This window comes from Lissotriton vulgaris, chromosome 8 (assembly GCF_964263255.1).
Source record: "Lissotriton vulgaris chromosome 8, aLisVul1.2, whole genome shotgun sequence".
In the NCBI taxonomy this organism is placed as follows: domain Eukaryota; kingdom Metazoa; phylum Chordata; class Amphibia; order Caudata; family Salamandridae; genus Lissotriton; species Lissotriton vulgaris.
The window spans coordinates 278,412,694-278,431,873 of NC_141696.1; positions in this window are offsets into that span (position 1 = coordinate 278,412,694).

A 19,180-nucleotide genomic window follows, 5' to 3' on the forward strand; every position below is an offset into this window, starting at 1 on the left:
GAGGGTGGTGAAAGAGGCACTAAAAGTACAGAAAGAAGCAACAGAGGTGCAGAAAGAAACAAAAGAAGTGCAGAAAGAAGGAACAGAGGCGCAGAGAGAGGCAAGAAAGGTACAGAAAGAGTGGAAAATGGTGCAGAAACAGGGAAGACGGGTGCAGAAAGAGGGAAGAGGGGTGCAGAAAGAGGCACAAGGATTGCAGAAAGAAAGGGACAAAGGTACAGAAAGAAGCAAGAGGAGTACAGAAAGAAGTAACAGAGGTACAGAAAGAGGGAAGAGGGGTACAAAAAGAGGGAAGACTAGTGCAGAATGAAAGAGCAGAGGTGCAGAAACAAGCATGAGGGGTGCAGAAAGAGGGAAGAGGGGTGCAGAAAGAGGCACAAGGATTGCAGAAAGAAAGGGACAGAGGTACAGAAAGAAGCAAGAGGAGTACAGAAAGAAGTAACAGAGGTACAGAAAGAGGGAAGAGGGGTACAAAAAGAGGGAAGACTAGTGCAGAAAGAGGAATGAGGTATGCGGTAAGAAGCAAGAGATCTGTAGAAAGAAACAAAAGAAGTGCAGATAGAAGGAAAAGAGGTGCAGAAAGGGATAAGAGGGTTGGAGAAAGAGGCAAGAGGGATGGAGAAAGAAACAAGAGAGGTTCAAAAAGAAACAAAAGAAGTGCAGAAAGAAGGAATAGAGGTGTAGAAAGAGGCAAGAGGGGTACAAAAAGAGGAAAGAAGAGTGCAGAAAGAAACAAGAGAAGTGCAAAAGGAAGCAACAGAGATGCTGAAAGGGGGAAGAGGGGTTGCGAAAGAGGCAAGAGGGAAGCAGAAAGAATCAAGAGAGGCGCAGAAAGAAACAAAAGAAGTGCAGAATGAAAGAGTAGAGGTGCAGAAACAAGCAAGAGGGGTGCAGAAAGAGGGAAGAGGGGTGCAGAAAGAGGCACAAGGATTGCAGAAAGAAGGGACAGAGGTGCAGAAAAAAGCAAAAGAAGTACAGAAAGAAGCATTTGAGATACAGAAAGAGGGAAGAGGAGTGGAAAATTAGGCAAGAGAAGTGCAGGAAGAAGCAACATTGAGGCAAAAATGTGGACCAGGGTTAGAGAATGGCAAGAGGGGTGCAGAAAGAAGCAGTAGAGTTGCATAAAGAAGCAAGAGAGGTACATAAAGAAGCAAGAGGAGTACAGAAAGAAGTATCAGAGGTACAGAAAGAGGCAAGAGGGGTGAAAAAAGAGGGAGGAAGAGTGCAGAAAGAGGCATGATGTATTCATAAAGAAGCAAGAGATCTGTAGAAAGAAACAAAAAAGAGCAGAAAGAAGGAAAAGAGGAGCAGAAAGGGATAAGAGGGTTGGAGAAAGAGGCAAGAGGGCTGGAGAAAGAAGCAAGAGATGTGTAGAAAGAAAAAAAGAAGTGCAGAAAGCAGGAATAGAGGTGTAGAAAGAGGCAAAAGGGATACAAAAAGAGGGAAGAGGAGTGCAGAAAGAGGCACGAGGGATGCAGAAAGAAGCAAGAGATGTGCATAAAGAAACAAATGAAGCGCAGAAAGAAGGAATAAAGTTGTAGAAAAAGGCATCAGGGGTGCAGACAGAGGGAAGAGGGGTGCAGAAAGAGGCACAAGGATTTCAGAAAGAAGGGACATCGGTGCAGAAAGAAGCAAGAGAAGTATGGAAAGAAGGAACAGAGGTGCAGAAAGAGGTATGAGGAGTGGGAAAAGAGGCAAGAGATGTGCAGAAAGAAGCGACATTGATGCAAAAATGGGGAACAGGGTTAGGGAAAGTGGCAAGAGTGGTGCAGAAAGAAACAGGAGAGGTGCAGACAGAAGCAAGATAGTTGTAGAAAGAAGCAAGAGGAGTAAAGAAAACAGGACAAGAGGTGCAGCAAGAGGCAAGAGGGTTGGAGAAAGAGGCAAGAGGGCTGGAGAAAGAAGCAAGAGAGGTGTAGAAAGAAAAAAAGTGCAGAAAGAAGGAATAGAGGTGTAGAAAGAGGCATGCAAAAAGAGAGAAGAGTAGTGCAGAAAGAAGCACGAGGGATGCAGAAAGAAGTAGGAGATGTGCTGAAAGAAACAAATGAAGTGCAGAAAGAAGGAATAAAGGTGTAGAAAAAGGCAACAGGGGTGCAGACAGAGAGAAGATGGGTGGAGAAAGAGGCAAAAGGGGGTAGAAATAATCAAGAGATCTGTAGAAAGAAACAAAAAAGTGCAGAAAGAAACAGAGGTGCAGAAGGAGGGAAGAGGGGTGCAGAAAGAGGGAAAAGGGGTTCAGAAAGAGACACAAGGGGTGTAGAAAGAGGCAGGAAGGGTGCAGAAAGAGGAACAAGGATTGCAGAAAGAAGGGACAGAGGTGCAGAAAAAAGCAAAATAAGTACAGAAAGAAGCAACAGAGGTACAGAAAGAGGGATGAGGAGTGAAAAATGAGGCAAGAGAAGTGCAGGAAGAAGCAACATTGATGCAAAAATAGGGAACAGGGTTAGAGAGTGGCAAGAGGGGTGCAGAAAGTAGCAGTAGAATTGCAGAAAGAAGCAAGAGAGGTGCAGAAAGAAACAAAAGAAGTGCAGAATGAAGGAGCAGAGGTGCAGAAACAAGCAAGAGGGGTGCAGAAAGAGGGAAGAGGGGTGCAGAAACAGGCACAAGGATTGCGGAAAGAAGGGACAGAGGTGCAGAAAAAAGCAAAAGAAGTACAGAAAGAAGCAACAGAGGTACAGAAAGAGGGATGAGGAGTGAAAAATGAGGCAAGAGAAGTGCAGGAAGAAGCAACATTGATGCAAAAATAGGGAACAGGGTTAGAGAGTGGCAAGAGGGGTGCAGAAAGTAGCAGTAGAATTGCAGAAAGAAGCAAGAGAGGTACAGAAAGAAGCAAGAGGAGTACAGAAAGAGTCACAGAGGTACAGAAAGAGGCAGGAGGGGTGCAAAAAGAGGGAAGAAGAGTGCAGAAAGAGGCATGAGGTATGCAGAAAGAAGCAAGAGATCTGTAGAAAGAAACAAAAGAAATGCAGGAAGAAGGAAAAGAGGTGCAGAAAGGGAGCAGAGGGCTGGAGAAAGAGGCACGAGGGCTGGAGAAAGAAGCAAGAGAGGTGTAGAATGAAACAAAAGAAGTGCAGAAAGAAGGAATAGAGGTGTAGAAAGAGGCAAGAGGGTGCAGAAATAGGGAAGAGGAGTGCAGAAAGAGGCACATGGGATGCAGAAAGAAGCAAGAGATGTGCAGAAAGAAACAAAAGAAGTGCAGAAAGAAGGAATAAAGGTATAGAAAGAGGCAACAGGGTTGCAGACAGAGGGAAGAGGGTGGAAAAAGAGGCAAAAGGGGGTAGAAATAAGCAAGAGATCTGTAGAAAGAAAAAAAAGTACAGAAAGAAGGAACAACGGTGCGGAAAGGGATAAGAGGGCTGGAGAAAGAGGCAAGAGGGATGCAGAAAGAAACAAAAGCAGTGCAGAAAGAAGGAACAGAGGTGCAGAAAGTGGCAATAGGGGTGCAGAAAAAAGTGGGGGGGTACAGAAAGAAGCAAGAGAGGTGCAGCAAGCAGTAAGAGGAGTTTAGAAAGAAGGAATAAAAGTGCAGAAAGAGGCAACAGGGGTGCAGAAATAGAGATGAGGGGTAGAGAAAGAGGGAAGGGGTGCAGAAAGAAGCATGAGAGCTGCTGAAAGATACAAAAGAAGTACAGAAAGAACGAGCAGAGGTGCAGAAAGAGGCAACAGGGGTGCAGAAATAGAGACAAGGGGTAGAGAAAGAGAGAAGGGGTGCAAAAAGAAGCATGGGAGCTGCTGAAAGATACAAAAGAAGCACAGAAAGAAGGAACAGAGGTTAATAAAGAGGCAACAGGGGTGCAGAAAGAGGCAAGAGGGATGCAGAAAAAAACAGAAGAAGTTCGGAAAGAAGAAACAGAGGTGCAGAAAGAGGGAAGAGGGGTGCAGAAAGAGGGAAAAGGGGCGCAGAAAGAGGCTCAAGGGGTGCAGAAATAGGCAGGAGGGGTGCAGAAAGAGGCGCAAAGCATGCAGAAAGAGGCACAATGGGTGTAGAAAGAAGCAAGAGAAGTGCAGAAAGAAGCAACAAAGGTGCAAAAAAAGGAAAGGAGGGTGGAGAAAGAGGCAAAGGACATGCCGAAAGGAGCAACAGAGGTGCAGAAAGAAGGAACAGGAGTAGAGAATGAGAGAAGAGAAGTGCAGAAACAGAAGAAATGCAGAAAGAAGAAACAGAGGTGCAGAAAGAGGGAAGAGGGGTCCAGAAAGAGGGAAAAGGGGTGCAGAAAGAGGCACAAGGGGTGCAGAAAGTGGCAGGAGGGGTGCAGAAAGAGGCACAAAGGGTGCAGAAGGAGGCACAAGATGTGTAGAAAGAAGCAAGAGAAGTGGAGAAAGAAGCAACAGAGGTGCAGAAAGAGGGATAGGAGGGCTGGAGAAAGATGCAAGTGGGGTGCAGAAAGAAGCAAGAGAGGTGTAGAAATAAATAAAATAAGTGCACAAAGAAGGAACGGAGGCACAGAGAGAGGCAAGATAGATGCAGAAAGAGGATAATAGGGTGCAGAAAGAGGGGTACAGAAAGAAACAAGAGAAGCACAAAAACAAGCAACAGAGATGCAGGAAGGGGGTAGGGAAAGAGGCAAGAGGGAAGCCGAAAGAAGCAAGAGAGGTGCAGAAAGGAACAAAAGAAGTACAGAATGAAGGAATAGAGGTGCAGAAACAGGCGAGAGGGGTACAAAAAAGGGAAGAGGGGTACAGAAAGAGGCACAAAGATTGCAGAAAGAAGGGACAGAGGTATGTGAGGTAGGGAGGAAAGTAAAGTAAATGTAAGTCAGCCAGAAGTAAAGATAACAAGAGTTATAATGAGGAAGATGTAGGGAGAGAAAGAGAGGCAACGAAGCAGAATTTAGGTTAAGAGTTCAGTGGAGAGGTACAACAAGTTATGGGAGAAGGAAATGTAGAGACAAAGGAGTACATTACTCCAGGGGGTGAGGTAGAGAGAGAGGAATGTAGCAAAAGAGGTGAATTAGAAAGAGGTAAATGCAATAAGAGGTAGATACATATAACCAGAAAGAATTGAGGAAAAACAAAGAGGTGCAAAGTATGCAGAGCAAAATGAGAGGTTCTGTAGAAAAACAGGTCAGGTAAGAGAGTAGTGGGGAATAGAGAAGGGAAGATATAAAGAAGTGAGAATGCTGAAGAGTAGAATGAGAAATAAGGTGTAGAGATAAAAGAGGAAGGTGAGAGACATACCTGAAATAGAGAAAGAGAGTTTAGATTTACATAGAGGTAGAGAGTTGCGAGAGGAAGAAAGGGTGAGGTAAAGAGAGATCTTTAAAGAAAAACATTGGAAATACAGTTGTGGTGCAGGAGGTGAGATAAAATAGAGGAGTTCCAGAGACAGGTATTTGTGTGTGAGAGACAAAGAGAGAGGGAGAGAGAAAGAAATAGATGATTGAGAAAACAGTTAGAGGTAGAGACAGGCAGCAGAGAACTGCAGGCGAGCCAGAAAGGAAAACTGTTAAAGGGAATCTGGCATGAGGACCTGATAAATGGGGTCATGCTGTGGCCTCCATTCAGTAGGTTCTAGGGGGATGGCAGGGTGCTGGATGGTAGGACAAGGGAAACATCGGGAAGATGGAAGAAACAAGTAGAAAAGATAAAACAGAGGGCAGAAAACAAACAGAAAAGGCAAAACACAGTTGAAAAATGACAAATGAGCAGAAAAAGGCAAAACAAAGTGCAGAAACATTTGCAGAAAAAGGCAAAAAAGAGGACAAAAAAATGAGTAGAAAGGGCAAAACAGAGCAAGAAACAAGCAGAGGAGGCACAAACAGAGGGCAGCAGGTAGACAGGCAAAAGAGGGTAGCTGACTGCAGGCAAGCTGGACATGAGAACTGCAGCAGTGGGAGCTGGCATGGGGCCAATATGATATTGGGAAAAAAACAGGTACTTATGAGCAAAGTTATTATTGCAAGAGTTTTAATTGTCCTACTCACTTCACCAGGGAGCCCTTTTGAATGTGTGGGCCATAGGCAATGGCCCGCTTTGCCCATGCCTTAAAACATCTCTGCAAGGAGGCAGAGGTCGGAGGGGGATGCAAAAGTGTGATGGATTGGTGAGGGAAGGTTGCACAGAGCAAGAAGGGGTCAAAAGAGAACAAAGAGGAGAAACAAAACGAAACACACAAGAGGATACCTTCAGGGGCAGACAGAGAAGGCTACAGTTGTAAAGTAGTCCATCACGCAGTTTAGTGCAGGCACTTGAGTGGAGGTAGAAGAGCAGCCAACTTAATTTGGTCAGCCCCCCTTTAAATACTGTGAGCAATAGGTCTATTTGTCAATCTGGTACACAGTGTACTGTTTTACTTTGCTTTCCTTTCTGTCATGTAGAGGAACCTGGATAAATATATCGGTTTCTGTACAGCCAGTACCTTTCAACCCTACCCCCAAACAGCTTACAGCCTGTTACCATAGTAAGAGTTCATGGAACACTTAAGTGAGCACAGAGGTTAGAAGTTCACCATACTATGTTGCTAATCGAAACAGTTACTGTGCCGGAGTTTTAAATGTTTTCCATAGGAACCGTTAGTCATAGATATAGACTCTGGTAAAGAGCTGGTAACAAGTTAGCCTCAGTATTATATTTCAAGTTATAAACATTATTTCTATTTTTAAATGTTTTCTAACTGTATTATTATCACACTAAATAATAGTGAAATGTTGTCAGAAAAAGAAGACGTATATACTTAAAAAAAATTACTTTTATTAAAACAACAATAAATAACTGGAAACGTAACTTAAAGATAACAATGTAATGAATAACTAGAAACATAACTTCAAAAAACCAATTAAACAAAATGTGCTATGGACTCCAATAGAAGTAGGGTAGGTAATCTGCAAAACAAAAATGAAAATAAGTGTTCAAAATTATGTCGATGTGACTAAATGAGGTCCAACATTACAAGTTAAGGTAACACCGCAATATTTGGTTATTTGCACATCTGTAGAGTGCCTGATACATTCCAACTCTCTTATAGGCCAGAGTTCAAGAGGTGTCTGTACGGAGTGCCTACTGTGTCAGATTTACAGTATGGACCAACAGGCAGCCGCGGCCGACAGTGGGAGTACCTGTAGGGCGGTGACGTGTGGAGGGGGAAGGGAAGGGTGGGGGTATTAATATATGAATTATGGAGCTTCCCAGGTAAGTAAACGTTTAAATAAATAAAACAAATTTCGCCGAGTGCACTGCATCCCCAAATGCGAAGCAGTGCGCGCAACGAAATTCGTTTTATTTATTTAAATGTTTACTTACCTTTAAAACTCCATAATGCATACATTACTACCCCCCACCCTGCCCTTCCCCCTTACCACGTCACCGACCTGCAGGTACTCCCACTGCCGGCCGTGGCTGCCAACAGGCCTTTAAAATGACTCAGAGATGAGACAGAATTAGGCGAGAGATCAAGTCATTATGCAGGACAATGTTCTTTGGGGCTTATTTACAAGCCCCTTGCGCCACTTTTGCGTTACTTTTCCCATGTTAAAAGTGATGCAAAAGTGGTGCAAGGGGCTTTTATTTCTAATGCATTTAATCGGAGGCATTGTATATATAGACCGCTCTGCTTACCTTATGTAAACACCGTGACCAAAAGAGTTCTAAGCTTGAACTCAGCTTTGGTTGTACACGGCAGAGTGGACATCAGTGTCCATAACTTTAAAAGAGAAAGAGAGACGATGTGAGAGAGTGTGAGAGAGAGAAAAAGAGAGAGAAAAAACAACATTAAAACTGTGAGAGAGAGAAAGTTATAGATGGAGCAGTTAATACTGGAGAAAATGCTTGTAGCTCACCTTTTGCCTCCGTTGTATGTCCAAGCACGTGCTGGTTCATAGTGCACCCAGTTTAGTGATCTGAAAGATAGTATATAGAGTTAGTAATAGCATAGTACATACAACTTCACACGTATATTTTTGCTTTATTTATTTGTACACTCAGAATAATGTATTTCATCAACTTCCACTGTAAGGTGGTGTCTGTGCGCAGTTTTTCTTCCAAAGTAGTATATCCCATGCACTCTCAATATTGCGTACCTAGACTGTTGCACCCCATTGACTCTCAGAGTCCGGAGGTGTGTGTTTTTGTTGGGAAGTCAAAGGCAGATTTAGAAGCTCCTTGCGCCACTTTTCCCATGTTAAAAGTGACACAAAAATGGTGCAAGGGGCTTGTAGATCTGCCCCTCAGACTGCTGTAACTATCCTCACTTGTCGGAGGTAATTGTACATTTTTATGCAGTGAAGCTTCTGCACACTACCCACTCTCTCCTTTCACAGATGACTTTTTGTTGTTTCGGAAACAAGCTTATTTGCTCACCTTGTGCCATTGGCGTGATTCAAAGAGGGTGCACCACATGTCGAAGCAGCCTTCTCAGACATTGTTATGATGGCCACGCATCATGGCAGAATCCACGAACGTAGAGCTTCTTAGCTGTTTTGGGGGGATGATACCAAGTTGTGAAACACAACCTGTAGGATAATAGAAAGGAAGTTAAAATTGTGTGTCCTTTCTTTATCAAAGGAAAGAGGAAGTGAGAGTGACTGAAAAGAATATTCGCAGCTCACCTTTCTGTCACTGGTGTGTTTTTCACCACGTGCTGGGACATAATGCACCCTGAAGCTCTACATCTAAAAGATAGCAAAAGAAAGATGTTATGATTGGTATTTGTTACCATCTTAATATGAAGTACAATAAGATCACCCTTTAACACACCTTCCCTCCCACATTTAAAATCAACTATTTGTACAATTTATATTCCGGACGTTTCACCGATTATAAAAACGCTCCTGCTATTGGAAAAAAATATATATAAATGCAAAAACATACGGTATACAGGACTGCGAATGCCTAAATCGCTGCGTCGGTTTTTTGTATCCAGTCTGCTGCAGCCCATCGACCCCCTCCGATGCGCCCCCAGGCCTCATTGCTCACCTTTTCGTGGACAGGACACCTTCTACATCATGCAGTCCTGCTCTGCCACCAAGAAATCTGACATATGGTACCGAGTCTTGATATCAGTATGGCTAACGACATACTCTTGCTCCCATCCTCATCGCAGGGTCCTCAACCGCTCAGTCCTTCCGGTACCACTAACTCAGTAACCAAAGAGGCTACACAGATAGTGGTGGGCCCTGGTACTCTGTGGTTTGGGCCTACATGAGGCGTCCGAACCACTAGGTCGGGCCATCTCAGCGTTCGGTATGGGAACAACTCTAAAAGGGTGTAGAGCACGTGCGCCCCATCTTTTTTATTGGTAGGGTCAATAGTAGTGACGCATGTGTTGGATGGGTGTGGTGTGGGTGTATACCAGCCATGAGGGAGTATGTGTGTGCTGTTCTGACAACTAGACCTGGAACTAAGAAATCACTACAATGGAATTCAGGGCAATGTTTCTTTTTAGTTTTTTCCTGGTAGCGTAAGTGGAGTGGGCTGGTCTTACGTATGCCAGTGCTGCACGAGGCTCTGAACCATGATTCCAGAGCTATGGGCATGATTCCGTCATTAGCTATATGAAAAATCAAGTGATTCGGGTGTCCATTTTGTAGTGCTGACGTCACCCGGGTCTTAAAAGCAAACGTGTCATTATATCTGTAGAGTTCCACAACTTGGCCAACATGAAAGGTACAGGGTATCACTGACTCTATATTCGTTCATAGTTGCATACATAAAAGATGGTGGACATGACGCATTTCTGTGATTATGAATGTTTGTGGTACATTCAGTGGCGTGTTGTACCTGTAGTAATACAGGGCTGTGAAAGGTTTAAAGTGCAATTTTTGGCACATGAAGGGCAGCCAATATATATACGTATGTGGTTATTCAGGTACACTGTAGAATTTGGTGCTGGAAATCAGTGTTCGAGGCTCGGAGTTGTGTACACATCCTGTTATTGTAGAGTAATGACGTAATGTACGTGTGCCTGAAAATATACTGTAAATACGGTGCTCATGTAAATTGCTGATATAGTTTTGAGTTGATTTTGCGCTATATACATTTGTTAAAAAAAAAAGAAGGAATAGCCCACACTTACTGTCAGAGGTAAGTTGGTTGTATAGGCTATTTATAGGACAATATAATGTGGTAGGGCACAGGAGCAGCATTTTACAAACATAATAAATACACAAACAGAGATAGATAGTTGAAGAGGGTATGGGCACGTGTGCATGACTCCATTTTATTACGTTGTTGTTGGTAACAAGTAGAATAGTAATCATGATATCATACACAGATATTTAATCATAAACAGTTTATGACTTCTGCTGTACAAAGATAGGAGCAATGTATGTGAAATAATACACAGAAGATTCTATTGTAAAGAGTTCATGAGTTGCGGTGCACTGAGGTAGGGGTGGTTTGTGTGGATCCTGCGATGATGCGTGGTTCAGGCAGACCGCACTGGTAAAAATGTGTTTGGACTATTGAATTGTGCCTTAAGAAAGGCACGTGGAGATTATTTACGGTGTACTAAGTTAGTGGTACGTCTGGTGTTTAGCGTGTGCTCACCCTGCGATGATGCGTGGTCTAAGCGGGTTGCATACTGGACTATATGAACTTTGAGTGGGGAAACTAGTATCAATGGTTATCAATTGCTGTGCAAACTAGGTGTACTGATTGCTCCCCATAACAAAATTAATGAATCCACTTCAAACAGTGCATTCTAACTTTCACAAATTGGGGACATATGTCTGGTGGCAAAGTTGAAGGTGATACCCCAGAGGTACTTGGTATTGCCGGTGGTGGAGGTACATTTTGGCGCAATCTTCTACATTCTTTGTGACCATAGTTCACAGGATACAACGATTGAAGATGCTTGCGCATACTAGCAGTAAAACAGCACTATTTTTTCTCTGCTTTAAATAAAGCGAGGCTGAATTTAATACTCTCTGTAGTGTAGATCAAAAGGTAAATTTAAGTTCTGTACCCACTGTCCACAGTGTACATTGAAGCTACTAGTCAGTACAGTTATAGAAGAATGCTTTTTTTCACTTATTTTAACAAAATCTGAATACATACAGTATAATTGTCTCTGCATTAAATAAATCAAGGTTGAATTCTCTTTTATCTACAGTGTAGATGCAACGGTGAATTCAAGTTGTAAACCCTGCTGTCTGCCGTGTAGATCTTAGGGTGGAGGGCTTGATAGGTGTTTTTCTTAGTTTGGTTTCCACTAAGTTAGTGGTACCTGAAACAACAAGGTTCTTTGGAGCCTGCAATGATGCGTGGTCTGGACAGGCAGTACTGATAGTAATGTTTTTGCCTTGTGAATTCTGGCTTAGTAAGGCTATGTGGCGATTTTGTGTAGGCTTGAGGGATGATTTTGGTGCACTGAGTTTGTAGTGCCTTTGGCGCTTTGCGTGTACGTATCCTGCGATGATGCGTGGTCGGCACAGTAATTGGAGTGTAGATCGAAGGCACTACTCGACACAACCATTGATGAATGCTTTTTTGTCACAGTTAACAAAATCTGAGGACATAGTACAATTGTCTCTGCATTAGATAAATCAACAATTAATTTAATATTGTCTGTAGAGCTAAAGCGCCACTGGTACCAAGTTGTGAACCCTGCTGGTCGCAGTGTAGATCGAAGGCAGTAATTGATACAGACATCAAGGAATGCTTTTTTTGTCACATACTTTAACAAAATCTGAAGACATAGTACAATTGTCTCTGCCTTAATAAATCGAGAATGAATTCAATGTTGTCTGTAGTGCTGATCCGCTCCTGGTATTAAGTGGTGAACTCTGTTGATCCCAGTGTAAACTTAAAAGCAGTACTCAGTACAGACATTGAGGAATGTTTTTTGTTGCATCATTTAACAAAATTGTCTCTGCCTTACACAAATCAAGGCTAACTTCAATGCTGTCTGTAGTGTAGATGCAAAGCGGAATTCAAGTTGTGAACCCTGCTGTCCGCAGTGTAGATCAAAGGCAGTAGTTGACAGAGACCTCAAGGAATGCGTTCTTTGTCACATAAGTTAACAAAACACAGTAGAATTGTATCTGCCTTAAATAAATAGAGAATTAATTTAATATTGTCTGTAGAGCTGATGCGTTTCTGGTATCAAGTAGTGAACTCTGTTGATCACAGTGTACATTTGAAGTCAGTACTTTGTACAGACATTGAGGAATGTTTTTTGTGGCATCCATTAACAAAATTGTCTCAGCCTTACATAAATCAAGGCTAACTTGAATGCTGTCTGTAGTGTAGATGGAAATCTGAATTCAAGTTATGAACCCTGTTCTACGCAGTGTATATTGAAGTCAGTTGTTGACACAGACATGGACGAATGCTTTTTGTCACTTATGTAAACAAAATTTGAAGACATATAGTACAATTGTCTCTGCATTAAATAAATGAAGGGTGAATTTCCTACTGTTCAAACTTTAATAAAATCTGAGGACATAGTACAACTGTCTTTGCTTTCACTAAATTGAGACTGAATTCAATGTTTTCTGTAGTGCTGATGCACAACTGGTATCAAGTTGTCAATTCTACTGACCGCAGTGTAGATTGTAGGCAGTACTCAGCACAGATACCGATGACAAATTTAGATCCAAAGTTGAATTCAAGTTGTAAACACTGCTGTTCACAGTGTAGATCGAAGACAGTAGTTGATACAGACATAAGTCTGCTGTGCTGTGGTGCTGAGTTCGCAATGGGCCTGTATCGAGGAGGCCCGCGGTCATGGTGGCAGCCACGTGGCAGGGTGCGGACCTTTACTGCGCCGTAGTCTCTTCTCTTTGCAGAAGTGAACCACGCCCAAGGCGTAGCCTAATTATTTATAGTCTTACATTGACGTTGTTTACGTTGGACTAGGCCACTCCGCTTCTGTTTCAAAGGGGGGGGGCGTGAACACAGCTACATGACCAAAATATTCCCAGTGTCTGAGATAATATGGTTGTGTCCACAATTGAGTACACTACACGTATCAATGGTATATCTACACGCGGAAAGGTTTTTAGTTATGTACATTATTGTTGATGTTCGAGTTCTTTCCCTTATACATACTTGGTTGCCACATCTCTGTACATTGAGCTAGTGTGCTGTTGAGGGGATATATTATTTTGGAAAGGTGGTGGCGCTGGGTATTGTGATTTTGTTTGGTTTAAGAAGTGTATAATTAGAACCTCTATCACATATTGCTCTTTAAATATGGGTGTGAGTTGGATGTAATTCACGCAGTACATAGTCGACGTTCAAACATTAGCTAAATGTTGATGTTAATTTGTTAGTGGTAAGTGGAACTATTGCCTGATTTTTTAGGAAGCATTGCATATTTGGTTTCTTGTTCAAAATATGGGGAAGTGGTCAACATTATAAGTAGGAATTACCATTTAAAAAACTTTGAAATTCACAGAAAAAAACATTGGTGTCAGGCAGGGTAATAGTTAGGAATTATCAATTAAAAAACCTTTAAAAATCTCTGAAAAAAACATAGGTTTCAAGCAGGTTTTAGTTAGGAATTAGCATTTAAAAAACCTTAGAAATTTATTGAAAAAACAATAGGTGAATATATATATATATATATATATTCATTGAAAGAACCATAGGTTTCAGGGGTGTTATAGTTAGCTGCAATTTGCTATATATATATATATAATGCATATTTAAATAATGAAGCAAACCACATTCACTGGATGATGTCATCAGTGATGTCATCAGTGATGTCATTTGAGATGTCATCAGTGATGTCACTGACCATGTCATGAATAACGTAATATGTGACATCATCAGCAGTGGATTGCGGGTGCGCAAAATATAGTTAGTACAACTAACTATATGGGAGCAATTTCAATGGTTTTGTATGAGTGAAATGTCCAGCTGACTATAACAACCCTAACACTTATAGTTTTTTGAGTGAATTTTAAAGGTTTTTTAAATGCTAACTCCTAACTTTATAAGGCCTGAAACCTATGGTTTTTTCCGTGAATTGCAAAGGTTTTTTAAATGCTAATTCCTAACTTTATAAGGCCTAAAACCTATGTATTTTTCAGTGAATTTCAAAGGTTTTTTTAATGCTAATTCCCAACTATATAAGACCTGTAAGCCCACCAGGAATCTCCAGTATGCGCCAGGGGAATGCATTGCAGAGAGATGTAATGAAGCCACTCCCCTTTTTACACCTCTCTGCAACGCAGCCCCCGGGCGTGTTTGCAGAGGGGGAACTAATTCCCCTTGCATACTGAGGGTCCCTGGGGGCCAACTAGCCCACCTTGAACCTGCAGTATGCGCCAGGGTGCTGCATTGCAGAGAGGTGTAATGAGGCCACACCCTTTTTACACCTCTCTGCAACGCAGCCACCGTGCATGTTTGAAGAGGGGGAACTAATTCCCCTTGCATACTGGGAGCCCCTGTGGGCCAACTAGCCCACCAGGAGCCTCCAGTATGCGCCAGGGGGCTGTGTTGCTTTGCCCCAGAGGGTGGCGGTCCCCAGGGCAATGTGGGGTGGATTGGGCACCCGCCACACTTCTTTATCACTATGCCCCCGCGATTTGGTCCCCCCAGGGGGGGAATTTTGAAAAAAACATACCTTTTGGGACCACCTTAACAGGCCTAGGGGGTCAGGGTGTTTCTACCCTGCCCCCTTTTTGTGTTCTGCATGTTTGTTTTTCTGCTTTCTTGTGCCTCAGTCTAATGAGCACAAGATGGTTGCCAATACTTCTTGGTTTGGAGTGTTGACTGCCAATAAGCATGCAGCTTTCTCGGAAAGGTACGCGCACCATCCGCGTACCGTACGCATACGTACGCGGACCCGTGGGCGCACACGGTACGCGCACCCCGCGATTTTTCGAAAAAAAATAATACTTTTTTTTACCTTGGGGGGTCCTAGTGGGACCCCCTGAGTAGGCCTAGGGGGTCAGGGTGCTTCTACCCTGCCCCCTCTTTGAGTTCTACATGTTTTTCTGCTTTCTTGTGCCTCAGTCTACCGAGGCACAAGATGGCTGCCAACAATTTCTGTTTTGGAGTGTTGACAGACATTGGCAGCCAATCAGCATGCAGCTCGCGCACGCGAAGGTCCGCGCACGTATATATATATATATATATATATATATATATATATATTATAGTTAGCTGGACATTTTACTCATACAAAACCATTGAACTTCCCCCATTATAGTTAGTTGTACTCACTATAACTCGCGCACCTGCAATCCACTGCTGATGATGTCACATATTACATCATTCATGACATGGTCAGTGACATCACTGATGACATCACTGATGACATCATCCAGTGAATGTGGTTTGCTTTGATATTTAAATATGTATTATAAATACACTACTTTGCATTGAAGAATGAGTGGATATATAAATATAAATGTGTGGATGGTGGATTTAGTAACAGTGCCATTGATTGTTTCCTTGACTAATTTGTAGAGTCTCACTATATATAATGTGTAGTTACTAAACTGTGTGAAAGTCTTTATTGCTTTGTCTTAATTGCTATGTTAAAGACTATATTTGTTATTGGTTTCTTAACTGAGTATTTGTATGGGTAAATGAATGTCTATGTGGTTTGGTGGGGGGTGTGTGATTGCCAAAAAATGTGTGAATAGATCATTCAGTAGGTATATGAGGTTAAGACTACATGTTATAACAGTTGTTTCAGTGAGTGTATATGTTTATGGGTGTGGTGGTGATTAAATATTTCTCTCAATGGTACATCTCCATTAAACTTGAAAAAAAGGCAGTGTATGTGACAGTTATATCTAATTAAGTGTGCCTAAGACTTAGTGATTGTACAAGTCACTATATGGATAACTGTATACTTGTAATAGTGATTTTATAACACACTAAGTGTGAGTTACTATCTATATAAATAGATGAAGTTGTGTTTGTATAAGTGTGTAGCTGAGTAAATGTAAGTATAATCAATTGTTTGCATAAGTCAGAAGGATGGGCCCGATTCACAGAACTAACTTAAGACAAAATACTAAACTTACTACTTTTGGTATTCACAGAAGTTAGGATTTTGTCTTAAGTTTGTCTTAAGACAAACTTAAGACAGACTTAAGACAGACTTAAGTTAGGATTTTGTCTTAAGTCTGTCTTAAGTCTGTCTTAAGTTTGTCTTAGGACAAAATCCTAACTTCTGTGAATACCAAAAGTAGTAAGTTTAGGATTTTGTCTTAAGTTAGTTCTGTGAATCGGGCCCGATGTCTTTATAAGTGAATACAATGTGTGCTGGTGTGTAATGTTGAAATAGGCGTATACGTATATTTGATAGTGTTCTGTTGATTATTCACTGCATATAACACTGAATCTATCGGTAAGTGATTAGATGTGTGTATAGTTCTATGAATAACTGAGTGGGTGTTTAGAAATTTCTATTGGTGTGTCAATGGTTTCAAATATGGCACTTTCTATTTTACAGTGAGTGATGAAAGATTATACTAGTGTGTGATGAGGTGTATTTGATTGTCACATGGATGATGTCATCAGTGATGTCATCAGTGATATCATTTGAGTTGTCATCAGTGAGGTCATCAGTGATGTCACTGACCATGTCATGAATGATGCACTTTTTGTGACGTTCCGGTGGCGCAGAAGACTGAGTGATATTTATCAGGCAGGACTAAGCCACTTTTTGTGGTGTAATCCTGCCTGATAAATATCAGTCCCTTTAAAGCAGTGTCCTGCATTAAAGGGGTGTGCAATGGGTGTTGCTGGGGGCATTCCCAGCAGCATCCATGGACTTGAGCAATTTATAGCATCCTCAAAGTCAGTCTTCCAAAAATTGCAAAGTATAGGACATGATAATCCAAATCCAAATGGCTCTCAAGAAAAGTCATAAACCGTGTCCGTGGGTCATATCTGCCCAAACACCAATATTCCGAACGATTGAAAATGACTTTTCTTGAGAAACATTTGGATTTGGATTATCATGTCCTATACTTTGGAATTTTTGAAAGACTGACTTTGAGGATGCTATAAATTACTCAAGTCTGCCCGAATTGTGTGGGTAAAATTGATACCTAGTCACTTTGAATAAGAATGTACTTACGTCTCGTCAAACATTTGGAAGAAATATCTAGTTATATGACAACAGGATACCGACATAACTTGAAGGAAATAAGAATGCCCTGAAGAAGTTCGGTTGTACAGAACGAAACGCGTCGGCTGGCTGTGGTACATAAACTTAAGGAAAATGAAAGCATTTGAATATACACCAAGATTCAGCGCTTCAATAAGGACTCTAAGTGATATGAATAGATTGGACTTGTTGTGCAAGTGGTGCTGTACCAAACTTTGGAATATTCTCCACTACTCTCTACTACTCACTCTCTACTACTCCACTACTCTCTAATACTCACTCTCTACTACTCATTCTCTACTACTCTACTACTCTCTACTACTCTCTCTCTACTACTCACTCCCTACTACTCACTATCTACTACTCTCTACTACTCACTCTCTACTACTCTCTACTCTCTACTACTAACTCTCTACTACTCTCTCTCTACTACTCACTCTTTACTACTCACTCTCTACTACTCTCTACTACTCACTCTCTACTTCTCACTCTCTACTACTCTCTTCTACTCACTCTCTACTACTCTCTCTCAACTACTCTCTACTACTCACTCTCTACTACTCACTCTAATACTCACTCTCCACTACTCTCTACTACTCACTCTCTACTACTCTCTCTCTACTACTCTCTACTACTCACTCTACTACTCACTCTCTACTACTCTCTACTATTCTCTCTCTGCTACTCACTCTACTACTCACTCTCTACTACTCTCTACTAATCACTCTCTACTACTCACTCTCTACTACTCTCTACTACTCACTCTTTACTACTCTCTACTACTCACTCTCTACTGCTCTCTACTACTCATTCTATTACTTACCCTCTACTACTCACTCTCTACTACTCACTCTCTACTACTCTCTACTTCTCACTCTACTACTCTCTACTACTCACTCTCTGCTACTCTCTCTACTGCTCTCTACTTCTCTCTACTACTCACGATCTACTCTCTATTACTCACTCTCAACTCTCTACCTCTCTACCTCTCTCTACTAGTCTCTACCTCTCTACCTCTACCTCTCTACCTCTCTCTACACGCATATACACATATATATATGCATATAAATGCATGTGCATTTATATATATGTATGTGTATATATAAATATATACATACATATATAAACATATATAATCTGCATATCTATATAAATACAAAAATACATGCATGCATGCATATACATATATGCATACATATGCATGTTATTTACATGAAAGTTTGAAAAACACTAATAAAAGCAAAGCTAAAAGCCACCTAATTACAAACAGAATGGCTTTAACTTAAACGATGGCGACATCTATTGCATTTTCAATGCTTGTTTACTTTGGTTACATCAAGAAAGCATTCAGATGTGTCACACATTTGCCATAAATTCTGAATGTTAGCACTCTAGTTGCTCATTAGATCACTATAGTAAAGCTACTGCTCACCAGGGAAGTCTGCTGCTGGTATTCAAAGTGCATGTTTCAGTCTGCATGTCAGATTTTTTTTTTCATGAAATAGAAGAGGATTTGAGAAGTCACTCAAAATGTGCCCTAATTTTTCTTTCTGAAGCACTAATCATACTTTCTATGGCAAAATGAACCCCCTCATTTTGTTCCTTTTTAAATTAAATGGTTTCAGACTTACCACTTCATTCCAATCAAGATGGCTTCTGGTGTGCCATACTTTTGTCATAAGTAACACTGTTAGCGCTCTAGTTATTCTTTAGAACACTCCGGGACATTCTGTAATTGAGCTATACTTGGGCTACATCTGGGTGATATTTGGGCTACATTTGGGGTCTTTTGTCTCTGGTGGCCATCTTGGGAGACTGCATGTCAGAATTGTTTAATGAAATAGAAGAGGATTTGAGAAGTCACTCAAAATGTGCCCTAATTTTTCTTTCTGCAGCACTAATCATACATTCTATGGCAAAATATACCCCCTCATTCTGTTCATTTTTAAATTAAATGTTTTAAGAGTTACCACTTTATTCCAATCAAGATGGCTTCAGGTGTGCCATACCTTTGTAATAAGTAGGACTGTTAGCGCTCTAGTTGTTCTTTGGACCACTCTAGGAGGCTGCAGTAGAACACAAAGGAATCAACTGACAGTCTCTGTCCTTGTTGGATGTACATGTTTTACTGAGAATGTCAGACTTCATTCTCACATGACTGAGAAA